Below are 10,004 nucleotides of genomic sequence, written 5' to 3'. Positions count from 1 at the left end.
TCGGGGAACTAAGATATTAAGAGCACTCGATTTTTATTACTTTAGCCATTTTACTTTTATTGCAATTTAAATTTTTATTCTCCTTTCTAATTCTTCATTTATTTTCTTCGGGCAGGTTTTTCTAGTTTATGACCAGAAGAAACCCGTCAGGACCACTACTTTTTTACGGTGAGATCGACAGCACAGTTCGTAGGAACCGGAGAGAAATAAGGCGAAGCCTAAGATACACAGAGGACGAGCAAGAAGACGATACTTCAACCACAATCGAGGAGATGGATGAAAACCAAGAAAAGCCGCTACCTCCTGCGATTCCTGCTGATCCAGTAAATCAGAATCCTGCTCCACCCATTATGTATGATTATGCTAAACCTAATTTAATAGGAACTGAGTCAAGTATAGTTAGACCTGCTATTGCTACAAATAATTTTGAACTAAAACCTAACACAATTCAAATGATACAACAGTTTGTTCAGTTTGATGGTTTGTAGGACGAGTATCCTAATGCTCACTTGGTAAATTTCCTAGAATTTTACGATACCTTTAAAATTAATGGCATTTTTTATGACGCCGTCCGTCTTCAGTTGTTTCCCTTTTCGTTAAGAAATAAGGCTAAACAATGGTTAAACTCATTACCACGAGGGTCAATCACTACTTGGGAACAAATGACCGAAAAGTTCTTACTAAAATATTTTTCGCCAGCTAAAACGGCTAAATTACGTAATGATATTTCTTCTTTTGTGCAGATGGATTTAGAAACACTCTACGATGCATGGGAGAGATAGAAGGACCTTTTGCGAAGATGCCCTTACCATGGGTTACCACTCTGGCTACAGGTTCAAACTTTTCATAATGACCTGAATCCTTCGACTCGGCAGATGATTGATGCAGCCGTTGGAGGAACCATCAATAACAAGACACCTGAAGATGCCTATGCATTTATAGAGGAGATGTCACTGAATAACTATCAGTGGCAAGTCACGAGGACAAAGCCAACGAAAATAGTCGGTGTTTATAATGTCAATTTGGTCACCATGCTCTCTAATCAGTTAGAACTCTTGAATAAGAAAATTGATGGTTTTCTTAGTTCTTCACAGGTTCACCCAGTAATGCAGTGCGAAGCAAATGGAGGTGGATCGAGAAATTTTGAATACCCACCTTATGGCCACAACATGGAGAACAAGTAGTTAAATTACATGGGTAATAATCCTCGATCTCAAAACAATCCTTATAGCAATACTTACAATGCAGGTTGGAAGAATCACCCAAATTTTTCTTGGGGAGGCCAAGGAAATCAGAAACCACCACCCTTTTCAGGCTTTGAGCAACCACCATACCAGTAGGAGAAAAAGTCGAACCTTGAGGAGATGCTAACCAAATTCATCTCGGTGTTAGAGACTCGTTTTTAGGATACAGAGACGACACTCAAAAATCAACAAGTATCAATCCAGGGGCTCGAAACTCAGATTGGACAGCTCGCCAAGTTGATTTTTGAACGACCACAAGGTAGCCTGCCAAGCAACACTGAATCTAACCCAAGGGAGCAACTCAACGCAATTGCCATTCAAGATGAGGAATAGTTAGTGGCAAAACCAAGGCCAGAACCGGTGGTAAGCGAAGGTAAGAATGAGGTAGGCCAAAATGAACAAAAATCGATAAGTACATAATATAAACCTCGTGTGTCATACCCCAATGCAACAAGGAAAGACCGCTCAGACGAAAAATTTGGTAAATTCCTTAAACTTTTAAAGAAACTACATATTAATCTACCGTTTATTGAAGCACTTTCGTAGATGCCGAACGTAGTCAAATTTTTTAAAGGAGCTTCTAGCAAATAGACGAAAGTTATATGAAAGGTCGCATGTAGAGCTGAACACGGTTTGCTCAGGCATTCTTCAGAATAAGCTACCCAACAAACTAAAAGATACAGGGAGTTTTACGATTCCTTATTTAATTGGTAGTTTAGATGTTAATAATGCGTTGACTGATCTAGGGGCTAGTATCAATGTTATGCCTTACAAATTGTTTAAGTAACTAGGTCTATAGAAACCCAAACAAACTAGGATGAGCATTCAATTAGCAGATAAAACTATCAGATTTCCTAGGGGCATCATTGAAGACGTACTTGTTAAAATTGACAAATTTATATTCCAGTTGATTTTGTTGTTTTAGACATAGAAGAGGACAGTAATGTTCCTTTAATTTTGGGAAGGCCCTTTTTAGCAACTGCTAGAACAATTATTGACGTTGGCACAGGTGAACCCACACTTCGTGTAGGAGACGAAACAATCAATCTTCAAGCTCGCAACCTGAACAACACATCAAAAATTGAAGGTGATTGTACAAAATTGTTCTACTAAGACTGATCATACAGTGCAACCTATTTTGCAGGAAATAAGTTCGAAGGACACACATGAGCCATGTTCAATCCACAACAAAGAATCTACCCATGAAGAACGAAGGTTACGAATCGAGGAGTTAGATGAATGACTGACATTTAAACCGAGAAAACATGATAAACCAAAACTACGCCAGAACGAGCTCAATGCCTCACCAAATCAACTTAAGGTTGGAGATAAAGTTTCATTAGATGCCGTAGATCCTCACATTAACACTGCCAAACCGAATGAAGAAATTCCTCTTACGGTACTTAGCATTTTCCAATTTGGTACAGTCGAGGTAAGTCATCCCAAATTCGGCACCTTAAGGTAAACAATACCCGCCTAAAACCTTATTTTGATGGGATTCATAGAAGGAAAGAGGAGTATAAACTCCTCGAACCACCATAACCATTCACCAGAGAGGTAAGTCGAGCTTAGACTATAAATAAGTTCTTTTCGGAAGGCAACCCAAGCACTACCAATATAAAATTCTTAAAATTTTAGTTTTAACATCTAACATACTAACCAACTTATGGAACACAGGCTTTCTAAAGCACACACGGCCAGGCACACGGGCGTGCCTTAGGCCGTGTGAAAACAGGGCAAAATTTTCACCAACACGGGATGCTATAAGTCGCGACGGCCGTGCGTTACGACCGTGGGCGGATCTGCCAAAACAACACGGAAGTGCGACACGCCAGTGTCGTAGGACCGTGGTTGAACCTAAAAAAATAGCACGAGCATTTGCCATGCCCGTGTCTAGAACCCGTCGTCAAACCTGTCAGATTAAAACGGGCGTGGGCCTACATATACAGGCGTGGGAGAAGCGAACAAAGACAAACACGGTCGTGCGACACGGCCGTGTGCACCCACACGTCCAAGGAACACGGACGTGTGCCAAATGTCAGACGTGCCCAAATTCAAAATTCGCGAATCACACGAGTAAAAATTGGGGAACACGGGCATGTCCCCTGGCCGTATGGCCCAAAATCTATAAATACCCTTCACTATTCATCATCTTTTTCACCCAAAATCTTTAACCCTAGCCGCTGCAACTCCACACGATCTCCCTGCCACGCCCGTGCACCGCCTCCAACTCCATTTTCGACTACCATTCTCATCTTTTTAGTGTTTGTTTACTCTTTTCTCTCTATTTTCTTCATCCCTTTTACTAATTTTATGATTCTTATGGTTTTCTTTGGCAGATGTTTTATTTATATTCATAGTTCTCACTGTAGTCATGCTTATACGTTTATTCTTTGCCATTTTAGTCAATGCTTTCTGATACATTAATTCTTTTCGTGTGTTCCCATAAGAGTCTAGTTCAGTCATTTTATGTTGAAAATAATCATGCTTTTATTATGTCAATTGCTATATAAACTTCTATCATTTAGATTAAACCGCTGAGTATTGTTGGTTGGACTGGTTAGTTTAACTATATTCATGATTACTTCTTGAGTTAATTAGTTATGCTATATTCTTTGTTTTTCTTCCAGGTATACCATGTCAAGCTCACATGGCAAGAAAACTACCATTCCCATTTCAAAAAAATGGAAAGGGGCGTCTTCCTCGGGCCCTACCGTGAAAATTCGCCACCCAAACCTCTAATTTCCACCTGGCAATCAGGAGGAACTATTCCAAATCCTACGGGCCCGACCTTTAGGTGTGGGCCGCTGCATTGACCAGACAGCACTTGAACAAGTCCAGTTGGCTGACAATGTACGAGCACTCTTGACAATCGATCCATGTGACCTTTTTTTTGCGATCATCGAACCGAAGTACCTTGAGCTCACACTTGAACTTTTCTGACATTCCATGTTCAAGACGTCATGACCAACTTTGATGATCCTGGGACAATCCAGTTCCGTCTTGCTGGTTTAGTCGCCAGTTGAGTGTGCCCGAGTTCGGTATAGCTTTAGGCCTGTACACAGAGGAGTTCATAGACGAGAACGACCTCGACACTCTCCTTCGCCACATCCACTACTCTCTCTCGAAGTGTTGGTATGCTTTGGTCCCCGATTCCGCCACCTACGACCCGAGATGCTCGAAGGCATCGGCTCTCTCTCCCTCATTGAGGTACCTACATGCCATCTTGGCACACACTTTGATAGGACATCGAGAGAGCACCGACGTCGTCAACACTTACGACGCCTACTTTCTATGGAGCATGGCGAACGGTCATGTACTCGACCTCACCTACTTTATTGCCCTGGCCATTCGCCACCAAACTGAGTAGCATCAGATGAGGGTCATCTCTATTGGCCCCTACGTGACTCAACTGGCATGACACTTCGGGCTCCTTAACACAGCAACCCAATCATCCTCCCTTACTCTTTTTGGCTAGATGTCCCCATAAGGCATCTCGAGCATGCTTAGTATGAGGATGATCGAGAAGCGCCGAGGAACCCACCCTCCTCAATATCGCCTTGCCCAATCAGCCGAGGAGAAAGCCCCTGAGGACATTACTGATGATGTCCCTCCACGTCATGAGGACCCACCGTCTCAGCCACCACCACTCTCTCGTCCAATTCATGAGGCAGCTTCATACACTGACATCTCTGAGCGCCTAACTCGATTCGAGCAGCAGTGTTTTCAGCGCTTCGATCACATTGATGCTACACTACACCAGATTTGTCAGCACTTCCACATCTCATCGCCACCACCACCTCGCGAACCATCTAGCGATGAAGATGTTTAAAAACTTTTATTTATTATTTTATGTTTTTACTTTTATTCTACTTTAAGACTACTTTTTATTTTTCTTTAAGCTTATTTTTATTAGGTTTTATAATTTTTATTTAACAATTTTGAATTTCGGCTATTTCATATCGAGTAATTATTCTTCCTTATATATTCCCTAAAAAGTTCTTATTTCTATCACAGTTATAAAGAACTCCTAAGCTCATCATCACATAGGAACTAAAAACTCCACCGGGAAAGGTTCTCCACGACTGCCATGTCCTGCTCAACCACGACCATAGCTACCACCATATATAATATTATTTTGGCACAAGACTTATGGACTAATGAACCTCTACCACCACCGGAGTATCCTCCTCCACTCTCACGCCAATTATTCTTCAAAACTCCAGTTCATGGAATTCATTTATCATTCAGGAAGTTTCACTTCTCTCCCTATCTTATGATTATAAATCTATCTTTTTCAATATATCTACCTTTGTACATTGAGGGCAATGTACATCTTAAGTGTGGGGGGCCTTTTATATCAGAAAAATCCCTAAATTTTGTTTTATTCTCATGCGATCTTCTCATATCATTATTAGAATGAATTTCAATTAGTCTATAATGTTTATTGATATATCTTGAATTAAAACATAGGCATTTATGCATTGATTGTTTAAACTTTAAGACATTAGGGAATCAAGTGTGATAAGTTTATTTTTGAAGAATTAAAAACTTTTAGATTGTTTCCCCAAGTTTAGGTATTATTTTGAGTTGGAAGTCACAAGTTTAAACATAAAAAAAGCCATAATTTTTGTGAGATATTGAGCCTTTAGAGCATCTATTATTTCTTTCATGCTCACCTTCATTATGAGTGCGTCAGTTTTGAATTGTTATTCTAGATCTTGCTTGATTATGCATGTCAAGACCACACCATTTGATTTGATATGTCAAAATGATAAAGGCACTTAGGTTTAACCCACTCACTCCATAAAAGCCTCCCTTCACAATTAACCCTTAGTGAACCCCCTTAGCCTAACAACTCACTCATTAATTTACTCTCAATATCAACCCATAACTCATTATTGTTGAAATCCCTTAAATTAACCTGATCCCTATTTTTTTTGAGATTTGAGTTGGAATAGTTGCTTAGTTATGTTTTATTCTATTTTTTAATTTGACTAGTTTGATAATAAAAAAATACATGTTTACATATTAGTAGTAGTGATCTTCTGAGCTAAAGAAGTTAAATTCCATATTCTGAGAAAAAGCTCTGTTGTACGCAATTGATGACTAGTCATTTTTCTAGTTAGGCAATTTTTCAATTCAATCTCGATTCTAACCCTTTCTTTCAGCTTGTGACAACACCTCTAACCAAAGCCATGTTACAACCCTCTAAAGACCTTCTGATTGATGTTTCATCTCAATTTATAGTGGTGGAGATTTGATTTTCATGCAAGCCTATGGTAATGACTTTTTATTATTGACTATTTAGTGCTTCATTTATTGTCCTTAAACACCTCGAGTGATTTGAGTGAATCTTTAGCGAGGATGTGAAACTCTATGATATTTTGCTCATACTCCGTCACAGTCTTACCACCTTGCTTCAACTCTAGAAATTCCTTCCTCTTCTGATCCAAGAACCTCTGGCTAATATACTTCTGTCGAAACTCTTCTTGGAAGAATTCCCAAGTGATCCTCTTTCTCGATACAACAAACACGAGAGTGTTCCACCACTGATAAGCTGAGTCTTGTAGGAGTGACACGGCACACTTCACGCACTCATCAGGTGTGCATGATAATTCATCGAATACCCTGGTGGTATTTTCTAGCCAAAGCTCCGCTCTCTCCAGGTCATCATCTACACTAGCCCAAAATTCCTCAACCCCTTGCTTTCGAATCTTGTCTATTGGAGGCTTTTCTCTCCTGAACATGTCTGCACCTTGTGGAGCCACCGAGGCATACTGAGGAATCAGAGGAGGTGGGGGAGGTGGAGTGTTCAGATTCGCACGAACGAACTTCGTATACCAAGCATCCATCATTCGAAAGTAGGCTTCTCTAGCCCCTCCGCCTTGGCCCATACTTACGGGCTCACTCTCTACCGGTGCAGTACCTTTTGCGAGAGCCGGCGCATTACTTTCCACGTCATCCTCCGTGGTTCTATCAGGATTGTAACACCCCAAACCCGAGACCATCGCCGGTGTCGGACCCGAGGGTTAACAAACTAAGTTCACATGTTTTTGCCCACCAATTTGACATTTCCAGTCAGGCTGGAAAACTGCGTCACTGTCGCCTTAAAAATCATATCTCGAGTTTCAAAACTCGGAAACTGGTTTCGTAAATTTTCCCTGAATTTAGACTCATATATCCATCCATGGATTTATTTCTAGGATTTTTGGTCGGGCAAATTGGTACAGTTTATTAGTTAAAGTTACCCCTGTTACAGGGATCGACTGCTCTGACCTTCGCGCGGTATAACTTGAATATCTCTCTGTACAGGGCTTTAATGCTGGTGTCGTTTGTTTCTAATGAAACTAGACTCAAAATGGAATCTGTACATATAATTTATATCTCCTAATTCTTTTTGGATAATTTATAGTGAATTTTTAAAGTTTCGACAGGGAACCCAGAAACCATTCTGGCCCTGTCTCACAATAGCTTTAATATCTCTTAACCTGTAACTCCTATGACCGTTTCGTTTCTTCCATATGAAAATAGACTCATCAAGGTTCATTTACATAGCTTATTCACTATCTAATTCCATTCCTATGAATTTTGGTGATTTTTCACATTCATGCCACTGCAGCTGGCAGCATCTGTTTCAAGATAGGACTTACCTATTTGGTGGTCTCCATGATTCAACTAGCCTTACCATACATAGGTTCATATATGATCATTTTAACCATGCCAATGGCTGATCATATGACCAACATTCCCATTTCCAAGCCATAGCCACATCATGACACAAAATTTATACATACAACCCACAATTAGTCTAAGTTCATGCTTCCCTTTTTGAGCCATTTTCGCACGCGGCCGCACATACTTACATTACAACATATTTAACAAACAAGGGTAGTCCTATACATGCCATCTCAAGTTCAACCAAAATTTATACCAAAATGGAGGCTTGATAGTGTGGATGACTTCGACTTCAACGATCCCAAATCCGATTGCCTCGAGCGAAATCTAGAAAACTAAGAGCCAAAGCAACGGGGTAAGCATTTTTATGCTTAGTAAGTCTCAAGGAATATAATGAACTATAATTTACAGCAACACATTCACATAGCCAAATGCATCATTTCATTAATACACATTCTTACTTCATACTTCATCATTATATAAGTTCGCAAAGCATCAATCAATTCAATAACTGAAATTCATTAGTCGATTGAGCGAATGTTGCTCAAACACGCCGACTTTCCAATGCACATATAACGTACCTTATCCTTTGGGCTTTCCGAGTGTACTAATTAAATTCATTTCGCAACCAACACTCACCTCCAGCCCAAGATTCTTCGAATATAACCGGATTTAATCACGTGCACAAATGCCTTCGGTCTTAGCCGGATAGAATAACTCATACGAATGCCTTCGGCCTTAGCCCGATATAGCCACTAGCACAATTGCCTTGGTCTTAACCGGATATAATTTCCAGCATAGTTGTCTTGGGCTTAGCCCGATATCATTCAATTTCTCATGCACACATACATCAATAATCATTGGACATACATATTTCATTTTCGTTACTAAGGCTCAAACACAATTATAATCATTAGCATATTCGCCTTGGGACTTAGCCCGGTGGAATTCAAATACTCATACACACATAATCAATAATCATACACATCCATATTTCATCTCACATAATTCAAGTAAGGTCACTTCTTGAGGACTTACCTCGGATGTTGTCGAACGGCTTTTTCGGCTATTCGATCACCTTTTCCTTCCCTTGTCCAATTGTGGCCCTCTTAGCTCTTGAGCTAATTCAAACAAATTCAATTTATTAAAACCTCATTGTGCTTGCTTATGGCGAATATGACAAGGATTTTAAATGGTCATATGGCCACTCTTTAGCTTGAATACACAATGGTCATGCACATTTTATACTACATCAAGCAATTCAATACAATTTATTTGAGCATCAAGGAAATGCTAAGGCCTTCAATAGGCTACCCAAGGCGAATATTCATGTACATGTTGAGGTCAATTTTGCACTTAATACCTCAAAAAACAGCATGCAATCTACTAATTAATGCTTTGCACATTGTGGCCCAAAACTTATAATATAGCATCAAGCACTTATATGTGTGCTAGGCCGAATTGTGCTTGCAATTTCACAAGCATTCTTCCACATTTTCTTCTTTAAATCAATATATTCATCACTTAGTTCATAACCAAACATAATGTGCAATCATATATATGCATATATGAGCATGGCCGAATTTTCAAGGTGTCCATAGCCATCCAAAACACAAATTTTTAACTAACATGCAAGAAGCATGAATCATGCTCCTTTTCAACTTTAATCATGATAAAACAAAGAGAAAACTCAAAATCTTACTCATGAATAGAAAATCCATCATTGCATGCATCATCATCAAGCTTCACACTTAGCATGCAATGGCTTTATCACCATAACAACTTTGCCCAAATACCATTTCCATGGCGTAACAAAGATTTGAGCCATGGCTAGCATGCACATCAAGTTAGTAACCAAGTCATGCATGAAACTCCAAACACAACCTCATACATACCTTAATCTTGGTACAAGTATGGCCAAATCTCCTTCTAGTTCTCTTCTAAACCAAAAATGGAGCAAAATCCCTTTCTTCCTCCTTATGATTTTCGCCAAAAAGATGAGAAAGGATGAACAATTTTTTTGTTTTCTTCTTGGTTGCACTAAGAATGGGGGAATGCTACTCTCTCACACATTTTTTTTCA

The 10,004-nt window shown here is 39.7% G+C and overlaps 1 non-coding gene across 1 annotated transcript; it reads right to left on the bottom strand.

Moving 5' to 3' along the window:
• Nucleotides 1–710: 710 nt before the first annotated feature.
• LOC128287034 (small nucleolar RNA R71) lies at nucleotides 711–817 on the bottom strand. Its single transcript, XR_008277734.1, has one exon. It is a non-coding gene; the product is annotated as a small nucleolar RNA R71 (small nucleolar RNA).
• Nucleotides 818–10,004: the final 9,187 nt, after the last annotated feature.

Source organism: Gossypium arboreum, chromosome 13 (genome assembly GCF_025698485.1).
Source record: "Gossypium arboreum isolate Shixiya-1 chromosome 13, ASM2569848v2, whole genome shotgun sequence".
NCBI lineage: Eukaryota > Viridiplantae > Streptophyta > Magnoliopsida > Malvales > Malvaceae > Gossypium > Gossypium arboreum.
Note: the sequence above shows the minus strand (reverse complement) of the source record. Positions and strands in the feature narration are given on the sequence as shown.